Source organism: Mirounga leonina, unplaced genomic scaffold (genome assembly GCF_011800145.1).
Source record: "Mirounga leonina isolate KUSES-001 unplaced genomic scaffold, KU_Mleo_1.0 Mir_171, whole genome shotgun sequence".
Lineage (NCBI taxonomy): Eukaryota > Metazoa > Chordata > Mammalia > Carnivora > Phocidae > Mirounga > Mirounga leonina.
Window position 1 is genome coordinate 1948836 of NW_023270436.1, and position 16971 is coordinate 1965806.

General features: G+C 56.8%; 1 protein-coding gene across 1 annotated transcript in view; it reads left to right on the forward strand.

Moving 5' to 3' along the window:
* RIMBP2 (RIMS binding protein 2) overlaps positions 1–16971 on the forward strand; it is a 226319-nt gene that overhangs the window by 141583 nt on the left and 67765 nt on the right. Inside the window, exon 4 of the mRNA XM_035016812.1 lies at positions 5886–6008. The gene's annotated coding sequence lies outside the window, so the exon portion shown is untranslated. The remainder of the gene's footprint in view (positions 1–5885; positions 6009–16971) is intronic.

The window sequence follows — 16971 nt, forward strand, 5'->3', positions numbered from 1 at the left end:
GAGATAGGTACAGGGATGGGATGGGATGGGGGTGGGGTCAGGTAGGGCTGGAGATGGAGATTGAGATGGGGATGGGGATAGGGATAGAGATGGAGATGGGGATGGAGATGGAGATGGGCATGGGGATGGAGACGGGTACAGGGAAGGGATGGGATGGGGTGGGGATGGGAATGGGGATGTGATCAGGTTGGGGACAGGGATGGAGATAGGGATGGAGAAGGACAAGGGAGAGGGAAGGCATGGGGAACAGCAGTCCCCAGAAGACTGTCGTGGGGCTGGTGTGTGTGTCCCAGGGTAACTAGGGGAGGTGAAGGGGCCGGGTTGCTTAGTGTTGTTGAAATAAGTATTGAAGCACAGCACCAGATTCGTGGGGTGGGGGAGCCGTCCCTGCAGAAACACAGGAGCCCTCCTGGTTCTTGGGATGAGGTCTGGAAATTCCCAGTGCCCCCATCTGAGTCCGGCTTGGGGTTGCAATCTGCTTCTTAGGAGCCCTGATTAATAAAGAAGTATTAATGACCTGGCTTTAATATGGAAGCAGAGAGATGTGTAGTTCATGTCCTCCCTGAAGCTTGCCCAGAAATGACTGCCACTTAGGTGCAAAGTCTGATGTGGGTTTCTCTGGAATATTGGGTCCAGCTCCGTGGGGCAGACTCCCCTGTGCAAGGAAATGGTTGAGCTGGGGACCCAGGACACCATGCGGAGAAGGTGTTCAATGGGTCCAGTCCTGAGTCCCTGGTGTGAACGGGGATCATCCGCCTCACCAGCTGTCCTCCCTCTTCCTCTAATAGGAGGAGGTGATGGGCGTTCAGAAGGCCGACACCTGTCCAGGCATCTGGGGTCTGTGGGGCTAGGGACCCTGGCTGCAGGGAGAGGCCCCTGGCCCAGGGCTCATGCCTCCGTACCATCTGTCTTTTCTCAGAACAAAATCTATGAGCGAACTCAGCTTCCCATCGGACGGGAGCAAAGGAGGAATGGTCGGGGCCCCTGACTTTGAACATCTAGGAACTTTTCCTATTTCCTATCTTTGTTTTTTGTGGGGTCACAGTTTATATGTCTTAGAGAAAACCTCTTTATGTCCTTTTTGCTCTTCTGAGACTTCTTTCTCCATCCCCGGCTCGGTTCCCAGGAGGATGTTCTGGTCCCAGTGCCAGCGTGGCAGGGGGCGGGGCCTGCCCCCCGGGAGCGCTTTCTCTGGTGGACGTGACTGGCTTCAAGCTCTCGCGGTGGGCAGCGGGGCCGGGGAATCTGTACGCCCGTGGGCTCCTCCATGGAGGCTCCTGGCACCGGCAGGGCTGGGAAGGCCACTGGGCAGCGAGCGAGGCTGAGGCACCCGCTGGGCGAGCGGCCCCTCAGTGCTTTTTATTTGGATGCGTGTATTTCCAGGCAGGATCAGCTGCTTCCAAACCAGAAAGAACGCCTTCTCTGCTGGGTTGGCCAGCTGAGATTCTGTCCAGCTGCGTGCAGCAGGGACCCAAGGGCGGTGGCCTGAACACCCGGGAGCATTATTGTTCTCATGCAGCAGGATGTCCAGAGCCCGGGACGAGGACACAGCTCCTGCCCCCACCCCCCAGTGCCATCCTGCTGGGGCCGTGACTGTTGTGGGCTTTTTTTTTTTTTAATGATTTTATTTATTTATTTGACAGAGACACAGTGAGAGAGGGAACACAAGCAGGGGGAGTGGGAGAGGGAGAAGCAGACCTCCCGCGGAGCAGGGGGCTCAATGAGGGGCTCAATCCCAGGACCCTGGGACCATGACCTGAGCTGAAGGCAGACGCTTAACGACTGAGCCACCCAGGCACCCCTGTTTTGGGCTTTTTTAAGACTTTATTTCATTTATTAGAGAGAGAAAAAGAGAGCATGAGCATGGGGAGGAGCAGAGGGAGAATCAGGCTCCCCACTGAGCAGGGAGCCCGACACAGGACTCGAACCCAGGACCCCAGAGATCCTGACCGGAGCCGAAGTCAGACGCTTCACCAACTGAGCTGTCCAGGAGCCCTAAGCCATGACTGTTACCATCTCCACGACAGGGTGGCTGTTCCATCCCTGCGCATCCTCACTGTTACTTCAAGAAGAGGAGACAAAGCTTTTCTCAGGAAGTGCAGTGTTCATGAGATTGTGTTGTCCCCCAGAGATTTCGGCTCAGCATCACACGGAGTCTCCACCTGGGTCACCAGGCTGCCTGGCATCAGAAGTCCCCAAACCAAGGTGTGGGCAGGCTGTACCCCTTTAGGAGAGAAGCCATCTGCTCACCTTTTCCAGCTCCTAGAAACACCCACAGGCCTTGGCTCGTGGGCCCTTCCTCCACCCAAAGCCAGCAGAACCACATCTTCAAAAATCTGCCTTTTCTGACCCTGACGCTCCCATATCTCCCTCCTGTGAGGATCCCGCTGGCCCTACCGGGACCGTCCAGGACGAGGGCCTTGACTGAGTCAGCTCTGCAGAGTCCTTTTGCCGTGTAAGGGAGTGCAGTCCCCGGTTCTGGGGATGTGGGCGTGGATGCCTCCACGGGGTCATTATTCAGCCCGCCTCAATCAATCCCCAATCACCCCCTGGCCCACCTCCCCTCCCTACCAACAGATCTTCTTTCTGTCCTTGGAAAGACCAGAAGAATGACCTTACTCATTCTGCTAAACATGTGGGGGACACTATGGGGAATTGTAGGTCAGAGAAATACCGAAGTCCCCGTGTGAGATGAGGTCTATTAATGCCAACAACTCCTAGAGCATCTTCGTTGTCCCGACGTCCCTGCATTTCCTCCCTCATCCTTGTCCACTTCACTTTAAAAGACTGACTTCAAGACCAATGCAACTCGGGTCTCCCCCAATAGTATCCCATTCTCTTATGTTACTGCAGTGACCTGCAGAATGTCCAGGTACCAGAGCACAGCATTTTGGCTCCATGTGGGGTGTGTAGGGTTTCCGGGCAGGCCTGATGCTCCCACGTCTTCGCTGACCATCATGTGTAGCGTCCCCATGGCAGAGCAGGTCCGGCGCCTTCCGGAGACTCCAGATGCACGTGTGCAGGTTGGGCAGGGGCAGCAGGGCCGGGGGAGAGGGCGCGGGGGAGAGGCTCTCTGAGTGTACCTGTGGCTGTGGGGGGAGGACACTGTGTTGGGGTCACCAAGACTGCCCAGGCACCATGATTCACTGGGAAGGCTTGCAGGGCTCAGCGCACAAGCATGCTCATGGTTACGATCCATCACCAGCGAGATACAAAGTACCGTCAGTGGCGGGAAAGGAAGATCCAGGGGTGGCCGGCCTCCAGCTTCCAGAGCCTCCCGTAGGAGTCAGCCGGGACGAGCTCAGTTCCAGCAGCACCAGGCGTCACCGCACACGTGAAGGGTTGTCCCAGGGAGCCCAGCAGAGCCCCGGTGCCCGGAGTGTCGAGGGGGCTGTTGTACTCCCCCGGCACATCCCAAATCCCCGCCTCGCCGAAGGAGAGCAGGTGCTCAGCAGAAACCGCATGCTGTGCACAAAGAGTCTGGACACAGGCAGGCCTTCCCATCAGTTAGGGAATCGGGAATAGGGATTGGACTGAGATCCAAACTCCCAGTCGCCCACCACCGACCAGCCCTGCCAGCAGGCCGTTCCAGGGACAGCAGCTTCGGGCCTGCCGAGAGAGCGCTTCCGAGCACAAACCACTCCTGCAGGTTGCTGGCAGGAACACCGACCTGCCTCTCCTCAGCCCCTGCTTTCCTGCTGGTGCCTCCTGCTGGCCAAACCTCATCAGGAACCATATGGTCTGGGAGACTGACCTCCTGAGGCCTGAAGCCCGATGAGTGTGGGTGGACAGTAGACCAGGAGGGACCAGCAAAATCCATCTGGCCAGGAACACAGCCGCCTTGCATGTGCCCATCCTCCCCCGGTGCCTTTTCATTCCTGGAGCACTGACTGCACCAGGCTCCCTTCCAGGCTCCAGTGACAGAGAACTGGGTCACAAGGACAAGTCCTGTCCAACTGGGACTTTGACTCTAATGAGGAGCAACCGCAGGGAAATGTAAACAGCTACACAGATAGTGTGAAATGCCTGTGGGAAATAAAGCCCGGCCAAGCAGCAAGGCCACTGGGGGCAGACGAGTGGGGAGGGTTTTGTCACCTGGAACGCAGGGGGAGGGCCTGTTTGAGAAGGTGGCATAAATGACGAGAAGGAGCCAGACCCGCCAGGATTGGGGGAAGGGGGGGATAGGTACTTGCCATGGGGCAGACAGCATGTGCAAAGGCCCTGGGGTAGGAATGAGTATGGCTTGTTTCCGGGATAAAGGGAAGACCAGGGCAGCCCGAGTGAGTGGTGGTACGGGGCAGCAGGTCAGATGGGACAGCTGGAGGGCCAGAGGCTGCGGAAGCATGCAGGAGTCTGGACCCAGTTCTGATTTCCGTGGCAGCCACGGGAGGTTTCAATCAGAGGGAGGCAAGCCCTATATTCATCGGGGTGCATGCTGGCTGCTGTGGGAGGCTGGCCATGGAGCCCTGGACGTTGCTCTTGACGAGTTAGAACATGGGAAATGGTGGCTTCCGGCAAACCTGTGCCCTGGTGTTGGGGTTCAAGTCTGAGTTCAAGCGTGAGTTCAAATAGATCATGACTTTTTCACCTGCAGCATTTGAATTTTTTTCCCAAGCTCGCTGCCTGATGCTTCATGCTGGAGCAGAACGGCGTTTAAATACTCCTGTGATTCAGACCTCTCCCTGACCCCTTAATAACAGCCTCCCCTCAACCCCATGCCATTCAGGAGCGCCACATGGGGGCCGTCCTTTCTTCAGGCGCCACAAAAACTGTCAGGTTGAACTCGTAGTCTGTACACAGAGTGCTTGCAACAGAAAGGGCCTCTTTTGGAGCTGACAAATATGACTTGTGGCAGTCTGTTATCGAAGCCATAATTCACGTTGTAAGATCCGGGAGGAGGGAAAGAAATGAAAAGCCTGTGGTTGGGCTCAAATATGCCACACAGCAAAAATGAGCAGGGAATGAACCGAGGTATCTTCCCTCATCAGTCGCATGTCCTCACTGCTTTCAAAGAAGCCATAGGAGAGAGATGGAGAGTTGATGGTGCCTCCCACCTAAGGTCAGAACCTGGTCCTGGGAGCTGTGGTCTGAGAGTGCATGCGGTTCCTGAGGTTATTAGGACATCCATCATCCTAAAGCACATGGAGGCTTGTCGCCATTTTTATGCACTTTTAAGACAAAAGTGAAATTTTTAGACAAAAGAATTAGTATCCTGGACAATTTGGATAATACTTGTATGTGTTAGGGTTCTCCGTTCAAAGGGACAGGAAATGATTCAGACTGGTGTAAGCAAACAAAGGGAATTTATTGGCCTGTGTGACTGGAAAGGAAATATTAGCTTCAGGCACAGCTTGATCTGGGTGCTCAAATTAGGTCCTCAGGATCCTGTTTCTCCCTCTGCTTCTCCTGGTTTTATGTCCATCTTGTTGGTTCTGTTCTCAGTTGGATTCTCCCCTCACGATGGCTCCAGCTCCAGCCTTGTGTCCTCAACTTTCCAAGTCCAGTGGACAAAAGAGGGAGAGGCTTCCCATGCTTCTCTACCAGTCCAATGTCTCATTCTCCATGGGTGCAACTGGGTCTTGGGTCCCTCCCCAGCAATCACTATATCCAGGGGATGGGATTGCACTGACTGGCCAGGCCCGGGTCACAGTCCTGTTCCTGAGCCAGTCCCTGCCGCTGTGATGGGGGAGGCGGGAGGAGGAGGGGATGCTGGGTGCTGATTGTCCACACACATTCACCCCGGCAGGACTGGACCCACCGTGGAGTCCACGATCCAGGATGAGGGAGGGAGGGGAGATTCCCCACAACCCCGAGGAGGAAGTGGTAGATGCCAGCCACTGTGCGTGCAGTCAACAGCCCCTTCTCTCCGCCCTTGCTCCCTGTAGGTGAGAGCGGAGCATGCTTGGCTCCACCACGCGCTCGCCGTAGTGACCAGAGAACGCGATTCGGCCGTGAAGGAGAAGCATCAGCTCCAAGCCAAGCTGGAGAACCTAGAACAGGTCCTAAAGGTAGGACTGGGACACCTCTGCATCCCTTAGGGCCAGTGCACGGGACGAGGGGCCGCGGGACTGCAAAGCGGACAGGGGTTGAGACTCTGTTTGACGCCATCGCCCACATTCAGGGCCCTCGGGGCTGTTTTCACCCTTTGGATGATATCAAAAGTGATAAATAACAAAGCCAAATGTTTCTGGAAGCGGTCCCATGAAACCAGTTATACATTCCCATTTCTTAGGATGCTAAACTCAGCTGAGCAAGAGATGGTGGGCGGGGCTCGGAGTGGGAACCCAGCGTCCTCATGTTGAGGCCCCGGGGCGTCTACGTGGGCTTCTCAAACCTCATGAATTTAAGCTGTTCCTCACCTTTGTTCTAAAGAGAAACCTTTGTTATAAAGAGAATAGCTAAGTCAGAAGGCTGCTTCATCAGGGTGCAGGGAGCTGGGGGCCCTTCATGCATTCCTGAGGAGCTGGGATCCCCGTCAACATTTAATGGGGGGGGGTTGATTTGCTGCTGATGGCATGGAGTTAAGCTGAATGAATTCTCGTTAAGGAAACTTTTTTTAAACATGGGAGACTAAGTTAATCATCACCTCTTGTCCTGGGCTGCGGTACCAACAGGGTCCGAGCACAGCAGTCCCCGCCCTCCCTCAACTGAAGGGACCGTCCTCCCATGGGGGGAAACCGCTGGCTCTTGGAGGGAAGCAGATTCCTGGCTGGCAGGGTCTGGGGTGAGGTGGGAATGGGGAGCGATGGCTTTTCTTCGGGGTGATGGAACATTCTGGAATTTGTGTGATGATTACACACCCTTGTGAATTTACCAAAACCCCTGCTCTGTACATGCCCGCCTCGACCTCCCCGAAGGCAGGGCCCAGGCTGGCTCTGACCAGTCTGCTGTCCACCGTTTGCTCTAGATTTAGGACAGCACCCGACGGAAAGGAGGTCCTACCATGTAATCATGCATTTCCGCGGTGCACAGACAGGCCCTGAGCTCTCTGAAGGCACAGAGCATGTCCGTCCCACCCTGCCTTCCATGCTCGGGACGACTTGGGGTGGTGGGTGAATCGGTGGCGGCTGGGCTGGGAATCCGTGGCTGTGTCCCCGGGGCTCTGCCCACGCCAGCTGGATTCACGTCATTGGGAAGGCTAGTGCCGAGCACCGTGGCCGCCCAGGGGGCGTCGGGTGGCCTGGAGACCTTTATGATTGGCACGACCGGGGAGGGGGCTTATTGGGGTCTGGAGGGCAGGGACCCCCTGCAGGGCAGCCTCCAAGACCAGGACCCAAAGTGGTGCCGAGCCTGGACACCACGTGGACTGGCTTCCCATTGCTGAAGAAGCAGGAATGTGTCCCCCCGCCGTGCAGGGGGCCAGGCGTCCGAGAGCAGGGCATGGGCAGGGTGTTCCTGTCTGAAGGCTGTGCACACACTCTGTTCCGAATCTTTTCCACCTTCTACTTCTACTGGCTGCGCACGGTGCCTGCCTCCACCTTCGCTCGTGTTTGCCTCCTGCGTACAAGGACGCTGTACTGGACGCTGCTGGGCCCACCGGGTAGTCTCCCCTCAACGCCCTCACTTAACCGCACCTGCAGGGTGAGGGGACATGATGACGGGCCACAGGGATCGGGAGGTGGGTGTCCTTGGGGGGCGGAATTCAGCCTGCCCCACCCGAGACGATTTGAAGGAGGTGAGTAACAGCACCGATCTATCTGAGAGCAGAGGAGTCCTCATGCATAGGTTCAGGGGTGTGAATTCCCACCGGCGCAAACCTCTGTGTGTCCCCCTGACCTGCGTGCTTGGGGCCGGTCTCTCCTCCTACCTGGAGTGGGTGGGGGCCATGTACCTTGACCAGCAGCGTGGAGCCCACCGCCCTGCCCGTCGGGCCCCGGGGTTGAACCTCAGCACTCGGGCCTTGCACGCAGGCAGACGTCCCGGGTTCGAGCCCAGGTTCTGTCCCTCGCACCTGCCAACAGCACCCTCTCTGGCTGCCCTCCTATCTAGGGGCGAACACCCCAGGGGTGTCATCTGTCCTCAGAGGGCAGAGCTTAGGGACTTTGGGGCAGGGAAGTCCGGGTGGAGAAGCTAAGCTGTGGTCTGGGGGTGGCGTGTGGGGTCCGGATGGGCACATCCCGTGAGGCCACGGCACAGGGGCCCATCTTCTAAGGGTGGCACTGGGTGGGCAGCTGGGTGGGCAGCTGTCTCCATCAGCACAAGTCAGTGCCCATGAGGGCCCCACAGGGACACGGGGCAGCCGGGAGCGCCCAGGCTTCTGGCACTTGCCTCTCTCGGTCTCCAGGCCCCGCCCTGCCATCCTAACCTGCCTGTTGCATTGACCATGGCAGCCAGAACAGCACCGTTCAAACTGAGATCGGGTCCCAATGCTGCCCCCAAACCTCCATGGACCGGTCACTCGCCACCCAAAGCCTCACCCCTGCGCGGGCCTCTCTGGGCTCCCACCCTCCGCCCCCTGCCCCCACACTCCCACGGCTCCAGTGCCGGTCTGAGCACAGCCCTCCGCTGGCTACCTGCCGCACAAAACGCCTCTCTGTTCAGCTTTACTGAGTGAGTGAGCCATAGCGGCTCAGGGACGTCCTGCTAATCATCAAGAAGGCGGCTCCTTTCAGTTACCAGATGATGCGTGAGGCGGACGCATTTGGGTTCAAGTGTGACGCTCAGATGGCAATCACAGCGTCTCGTCACTCGGCGGTCTGGCGGTCCCGGCTGACTAAATTTTGTTGCCTTGTAGCTGACGCTGTCTTCCAAGCCCCCGAGTGAAGGGGGCGGGAGGGACACGACACTCTGCGAATGCAGCATGCCCATTTTATGCTAATGAGGTGTGACCACAGCCCCACGCTGTACCGGCCTGCATTCCGTGTCTGTCCCAACTGATAATCAGTCTAGTGGTCACGGTCATATGTTGGCTTTTTGTTTCCAAATATCACTGGGAATTCAGTCTAGCTCAAGACGCCGTGCGGCTCTTCTCTGATGGTCTGTAATGCATTCTGTAAATCATAAGTCCACCAGCACACAGTTCCTCTGGAGGCCTTTCCGCCGTATCAGGGGCTGCCAGGTAACTCGGCGCTTGAGCAGCCTGAAGAGTGTGACCCAAATGCTGATTGGAAGAGGACGCGGGTTTCCCAGCGCCTCGGACACCTCGCAGGCTGTTGCCATCACCCTGGTGAGAGACCCAGTGGAACCCAGAGGAAGACCTAAGCCTTCTCCTCCAGCGTCTCGGACTCAAGGATTCCGCAAGAAGGCTGAGTGCTTTCCACACGGACCTCCTGTTGCCCGGGGCTCAGGGCGTCCTAGGTCCTGAGCGTCAGACCAGCTCCCGTGGAGAGAAGAGTCCCAAGCACAGCGGCCTCCTCCCTTTCCTCTGTCTTCTTGCTCAGGGCCCGGCAGGCAGTGCTGTCTGTCAGACGGAACAGACGTCCGTCTGTAGTTGAGGACGGGACGAGAGCCCTGGCAGGGGAGAGTGGCTGGCCCCAAAGAGCTCAGCCTGGACACGGATGACGGAGGCCGCGAAGCAGACAGGGCCCAGCAGGGGCAGCTCCTGGGGACGGGACTGTGGCCGCGGAGGGAAGCTGCTGGATGGCCGGGATGGGGTGAGCAGTGTCCCCCACGTTCATGTCCGCTCAGAGCCTGTGAGTGTGACCATGCTTGGAAAGAGGGCCCTGCAGATGGGATGGAGTGAGGCCTGCACCTGATCACAGGCCTCTCCAGCAAGACTGCGGAGTGGGGCTGGGGGTTACAGGCCTGGTTGGGACCTTCCTGTTACTTGAGAGTCCTGAGCGCTCTTGGTCGGATGCACGCGAGGCCAGCAGCAGGTTACAAGGGATCCTGTGTCAGTCTCCCTTCCAGCAACAGGACCAGAACGCACAGCACCCTGTGCCAGGTCTGGAAGTCTGACTCAGGTGCATAGAGACATGCTCCAATAATTAAACAGCGCATTGTATTTTGTGATTCAAAGGAAAAGGGAAAAAAACATTCAGGACCGGGTTCTGTTCTCATAATCAACAGATTAGTCCATTTAAATGTAGATAATCTAAGGCTTATTTTGTGTTAATGAACAACTGCTTATCTGGGATTAATAAGTGACTCTCCCAGTAACAATTATAATCTTCCTTTATCTGCGGCTCCTTCCCTGCGCCCCTCCCTTTCCTGGTACCCGCCCGGAGATTCAGCCCTGTGCGGACCTGCCTGCAGCCGTTCTCCACCGTAATTAATGTTCTGTGGCTCGTTTCCTATGTTCTGATACTCAGGCTCTGATAACACCCTCCGGGGGTTTCTGCAACATGAGAATAATGCGGAGGGCTCCGTCTCCAGCAAAACCTTCCATGGGCCTGATCCAGGCATTGATAGCGTGATCTCGATGTTCAGATACCAGCCAGAAACAGGAAATTTGCTGCTCTGAAAGCTTCCCTGGCTGCCTTCAGCACTGCGGGGAGAGACTTTGCAAGAGGCCAAGTGCCCGCTGGCCCCTGGCGGGCGCTGCAGAACACACACACATCCTGTTCTGCATCCGGCAGAAGGTGGGACCCGGTCCCCTTCCGAGACTCAGACCCTCACCCCTGGTGCCGAGCCAGCCCATCAGACTCCCGAGCTGCTGAGCGGGCTAGGTGTTCAACTTCACGGTCATCAGGAAAATGAAAACTGAAACAGCGGTGGGACGAGGGGCCCCTCCATCAGATTAAGAAACCTTTGGGCGGGCTGGCGTGGAGTGGGGAGCAGGTGCACGCTGCACCGAGACAGCGTTTCTGGGTTCCAGCCCTGCACATTCCCGTGTGGTGCGTGCGCACCCTGCCCTGGGGCCTCATGTCCAGGAGTCCATGCAGACTCTGAAGCCCCCAGGACGTGCCCTGCACATTGCACACGGCCTTCTCCTCCCCGGCAGACACAACAACATGGTACACTGCGTATCCACCTGCACTCACGGACCAATGAGTCAGGGCCACACCTAGTGGCCAAAATGTGTACCCAAGTGAGGGCTTCCACCTGTCATCCTGGGGGCGCACAGGACCGTGGAGGGGGATTGCGTCCTCTGCTCCAGACCTGCCCCTTTCCCGCACCTCTTACCACCCCCTCCTGCTCACCCCTGCACCGCAGACACTCACACCGAGCTGGGTCCTGCCTCACTGAGCTCTCCCTGAAACTTTCCTCAATGGGCTCCTTGTCATCATGGGGGTCTTGGCCAAATGTCACCTCCCTCACCAGCTTGAGTAGAGTCTCTATTACGTCCTTCTCCCCTTGCACACTCCCCTGCCTCACCATCATCCTTTATCGGTCCTTGAAACTCCCATTCACTTGATAGATAACCCATTTATTTCCTGCATTCCCCGCCCCCAGAATGTAAGCTTCACAAGAACAAAAATAATCTTTCACTTGTTCATTATTCTATTACAAGCATCCAAGCATCTGGCATGGAATAAGTGTTCCATAATGATGTTTGGATACATGAAGGCACGTGTTCAGGAAGTAAACTGCGCTTCAGCCAAAGCCCACAGTCCCTGAAATGAGAAATCGAGTCTCATTTCTTCCCTGTTTCCCTGCCCACTCAGCTGCTGCATCCAGAGGCATGCGATCCTTTCTTTCTCTCTTGTCCTGGCCATCCCATCCATGGCCCCAGTCACACCAGCCTTCCTTCACCCTGGCACCTGCCATGATCCTTACTACCACAGGACCTTTGCACATACAATCCCCTCTGCATAGAATCCCCTGCCCATCACACTTCTAACCAACTCCTACTCTCGCAGGTCACCTCCCCAGGGCTCATCTGTTCGCGGGTCAAGACTCTCACCACTGAACGAATCTCCATGGTTTTTGGACGTATATAGATGTAATTGTACCCACAACAACCACAACATAAAGAGGGAAAGTGAAGACACTGAGCTGTGCTTGTGTTTCTACATTCCACTCGGAGAGGCAAATTACAATTCTGAGTAGATTATTTAAATTTAAACACGTATATTGAGATTCCTGGGGCAACCACTAAAAATTAGGTAAAAATTTATAGCCCAACACTCAATAGATACATGAAAAGGAAATGCCCAACACTCACACAAAAAAGACAATCCAAAGAAGGTAGGGAAGGGGAGCTAGAACAATGAAGAGGACAGAAAACATGGAAAACATAATCAGATGGCACACTTGGAACTCACCAATAATTGCATTCAACGTAACTCTGGGCAGGTCACCGTGAATCTAGTATTTCATCTGGTCCTTCCAGCAACCTTGGGAAGGTGGGCTTCTTCCTCCGTTTGACAGAGGAGCGTGCTGGGGCCCAGGGCGGGCGGGTCTGACCCACTGCGCAGGCTGAGTGCCCCTGTCCCTGCGTCTCCACCTGCACTGGGGGCCGGCGGGGAGCAAGGGCCAGTCCACGGGACTAAGGACAAATCGGGAGTCAGGGAAGCTCCCAGTTGTTGTCAAAGGGGCTCCCCACTTCCTAATTTTTTGCGGTGTGAGAAACGAAGACACTTTGCAAAGCCGTTTCCGCTTCCAGAATGCACATGGCTCTGTCTGCGTGCTAATTCCCGGTATGAATGAATCTGGCTTGCAGAGGCGGGACAGGAAGTCACAGGACACGGAAGACAAACCAACAGCTGGAGATGCCCCGTCTTCCTCGTGTCTCAAGGCGTGAGCTTGGCCAGTGCCGGGATTCCTTCCACCAGATGTCATGCGGAGGGAGATCGTGTGCAGAGAGCCCTCGCCATTGCCACGGTGCAAACCGGAGCCCATGAAGGCGCATCAAACGTGTCACCGGTAGTAACTCCTATGAAGCGAGATTAGTTTCTCCTTAATTTCTTCGCTCACGCAGGGCAGGATCCGAAGCAGAAGACACACCCCCCTTTGATCTAACATTGAGGAGATGATGCGGGGTGCTCCCCGTGTGCCCTCTAATGTCTGAGCGTTGCAGGCCACTGAAATGCTGGTGCTGACGTCGACAGCCAGCTATAAACGTCGCCGCCTTAAAAAGAAATCCCGCTGCAGGGTGTGCGTTTCAGACGGGCCTTCCTTGCTGCAGTGCCCAATCCTTAGTACTTCTCGGATGTGAAACGCTCCTGTGGAACGGGGCACGTGCCCCCAGAATCGGGAAGCTATGTGTAAAGGGAAGCGAAGCCGAATATTAGGAATTTGGTGGGGTTTGGGTTTCGGTGAAAGCCAGGGTTTTTCGGGCTCTCTGTGAGAACTCGTGGGTCCTAGCGCTGCCAGGGACAGCGGAATCAGGACGGCATGAGGAAATCATAGGAATGACGACGTGAGTTGGCTCCCAGGAGAAATGAGGCTGCTCTTTATTGCCCCGGCCACACGGCACATACCTCGCCTTGTGGCCGAGCACAGAGTGTGTCTTCCAGCCTGAGAGCTTCAGAGATGTTGCGTGAAACGGTCTCACGCTGATTCTCTTGCGGGAAGCCTGCTGCGTATCAGCACATCCCACACACACGGGCAGGATCCCATGGGAAGCCTCCCGCCCAGCAGGGAGATGACAGAGTGAAGGGATGTACGCACAGGTCAGGGAGCTGGGCTCCCTGGGTTCAAGTCCTTGCTTCATCATTTCCTGGCCGGGCAACCTTGAGCAGGTTACTTAAGCTCTCTGGGCCTCAGTTTCTTTCTCTATAAACGGGAGTAAAAATATTGCCTGCCACCGAAGTTGTTGCAAAGATTCAGTGGGTCATGTGTATGAAGTACTTAGCACAATAATCTTTCCAGAACTTGTGCTTAGGTGAGGATGAGGATGCTGATGTGTGGGGCTGGGAAGACCATGCCAGCAACCTGCTTACAGGGACAAGAAGGACATAGGTGTACAGTCTAGGATAAGCACCAAGGAGGGCTAGTTGCTGCGGCCCCACATGCGGGATCATGCAGGTCTGTGGTTTCCCACATCACTCCCCTTCCTTCCACCTGATCCCTGAGCTCCTCCCCTGGCTCCTTCCTGGGATGGAAGGTCCCAGTGTTGAAGGGTTGAAGTGTGGCCTCTGCGTACGTCCTCCGGACTGGCCATCTGCCTGGAGTTCCAGGGACATCCCCTCGGTTGGTTCTGTTGCTGGACTCCTGGGTCTCCAGATCCACACACCACGGGTACCCTGTGGCTAAGGTAATCTCCTGCCAGCAACTTTGAGCTTAGGACTTCTTTGCTTGACCAGTGGTGGAGAGACATGGCAGCTGGTATCTACCAGGCCTGCCCAGGCCCCCTGACAGGATGACTGTCGTGGTAAACCAAGCACCCTGACCCCACCCACCCCACCCCACCCCTGCCTCCCTGACCTCCAGTTTATACTCTTTCTGCTGCTGAGAAGGTGTCACTTACTTCTGGAAAGCTCCTTTGGCTCTCTGGCTGTTTCTTACCCCAAACAGGGAATTGAAACAACCCCAAAGCTGTCATGATCCACCAGCTGTCTCTTTATTTTGAGAAGCAAGAATAAAAAGTCATGAAATTTCAGTGCATAATGTAAGACATGATGGAATTACATTTTGTGGCAGCCGTAAATGCTGTTGAAAAATATTTTAGTTCGGGCAATTTGGGATAAAGTTCATAGAAACCTATGTCAAATAGTTTGAAGAAAAAAAAAGAGGAAAGTCATTGGTTGGGTATATGAGAGATATGTTAGGCTTCAGGCATGGCTGAATCAAGATGCTCGGATGATGTCATCAAGAATAGTCTCTCTTTAGGGTGGCTCAGTCGATTAAGTGTCTGACTCTTGATCTCAGCTCAGGTCTTGATCTGCCGTCCACAATTCTGTCTGAGTCTGGACGCCTGAGATTTGGGGGCTGATTTTAAGTCCCGACCTGAGTCTGAAAGCCTGAGAACCAGGAGCACAGGTGTTCGAGGGCAGGAGAGGATGAGAGCAAACTGGCCCTTTTGCCACCTTTTTGTCCTTTGGGTCCTCAGTGGAGTAGATGAGGCCCACCCACGTAAGGGAGGGTGACTCCTTTCCTCTCTCACCCATTCAAATGCCATTGTCTTCTGGAAACCCCTCTCAGACGCGCCCAGAAATAACACTTCCCCAGCTCTCTGGGCACCTCTGCCCAGTCGGGTGGACACATAAAGCCGTGGGGGTGACTTCTGTCCTGGAGAGCGTACTGGATGTCCTCGGGGACCTTTTGGGGGCAGGAAGACCACCTGTGTGTGTGGTTATGGCCAGCACACAGAAGCACTTTGCAAACTCTGAATATTGAGCGGGAAGGAATTGGGGGGGGCAGAGGGGGAACTGCGTGGATGGTGGTGTCATTGCTGAGATGGGCAGACTGGGGAGCAAGTGGTTTGGGAGAGAAAGTCCAGAACTCAGTTTTGGATAGGCTAAATTTGAGATTCCTCCTGTCCCTCCGGGTGGGGAGGGTGAGTGGGCAGTTGGCCACCGGCGAAGAGATAAGAATTTCATTTGGGAGCGAGAGTTTATGGATGGCAGCTACAGCCGGGAGGCGGGCTATCCGCCCCAGAAAGGGTATAAGCAACCATCCTGGGGTGGAGAGACCACGCAGGAGGAAGGGAGTGGTGGGGAAGGAGGGGAGCGGCGGGGCACAGAGCGTGCCTGTCGAGGGGAGCCCGCCGGCTGGAGAGGTGCCGAGGGATGGGTGGCTGCGGGCTGGACGGCGTGGGTGTCAGGCAGGGGGTGTCAGCCGAGGGGTGGGGGAGGCCAGACAGCAGAGCGGGAAGTGAGGGTGTGGACGTGGCCAGCGGAGACGCCTCCGGAGCCGTGGGGTTGGGAAGGGCAGCAGGTGCAGGGGCAGTGGTGGTGGTGGTGGGGGATGTTGAAGGGACAGGTGTGGTCCGCGCTCCCACGAATTGGTCCTCCCTGCTGGGGCATCACGGCCTCGAACATCGTACCGCGCGAGGGGCATGTATTTGTACACACATGTGCGTCCCTGACAGCCACTCCACAGTGACCGGCTCATCGCCCCAGCAATTCCGAAGCCAGTGGTTTTCGTCCGTCCGACCCGTTAAGTCCAGGCATGGAGCGCACAGAGGGCCTGCCGCCCCGCGATGCCCCCGCGGCCGCGAAGCCTGCCCCGGCGCGCTCGGACCGTCTCCGGGTTCGGTCCGTGTTCCTCATGGATCCTTGTAAGGAAGATGGTTTCCTCCTTCCACTAATAGCTTCCTTCCCGAAGCTAAATAAAGAGTACCCGGGCTGCATTCGGCAGCGCGCGCTTCCAAAATAAACAGAAGCTCAGAAATTAGCCGGAACAATAGTGTAATTAGACAGCTGCGTCATTGTTCGTGCAAACCAGCTTGGCGCTCGGAGCCCGAAGCCGCGCATCTGCCCGCAGCGGACTTTCAGGGTGGAGAGGGCGCGTGGTAGGAGGCCTCGGGCCAGGAGAGGTCGGACAGCAGGCAGACCCTGACCGGGAGGCTTGCCGCCCTGGAGAGGCTTCCGCGCTGTGTGGCCTCGAGCGAGCAAGTCGTTCGGCTGCTCCGGGTCCGGCGCCCACGGCCGGCGGTGACCGCAGCGTCCAGCTGCCGGCGTCGGACGAGGCGGTGCGCGCATTGGCGGGTGCGCAGCGCACAGCGAGCGCCCATCGATGGGAGCGCAGCCTCTTCTTCGCCACCAGCTTATGGGTGCCGCGGTCCAAGCCGCTAGCGGTCCTGCGGGAAGATGCTCCCCTCCTTCTGCAGGCTCCTCCCCTCTCCATGCTCCTCCCCTCTCCATGCTCCTCCCCTCCCCGCAGGCTCCTCCTCCCCATCAGGCTCCTCCTCCCCGTCAGGCTCCTCCCCTGCAGGTTCCTTCCCTCCCTAGGTTCCTCCCCTCCCGTTGGCTCCTTCCCTCACCACAGACTCCTCCCCCCCGCAGGCTCCTCCTCCCCCTGCATACTCCTCCCCTCCCTGCAGGCTCCTCCTCCCGTGTGCAGGCTTCTCCCCCGCACAGGCCCCTCCCCTCCCCTGCAGGCTCCTCCCCTCCCTGCAGGCTCCTCCCCTCCCCCACAGGCTCCTCCTCCCCATCAAGCTCCTCCCCTGCAGGTTCCTCCCCTCCCGTAGGCTCCTCCCCTCCC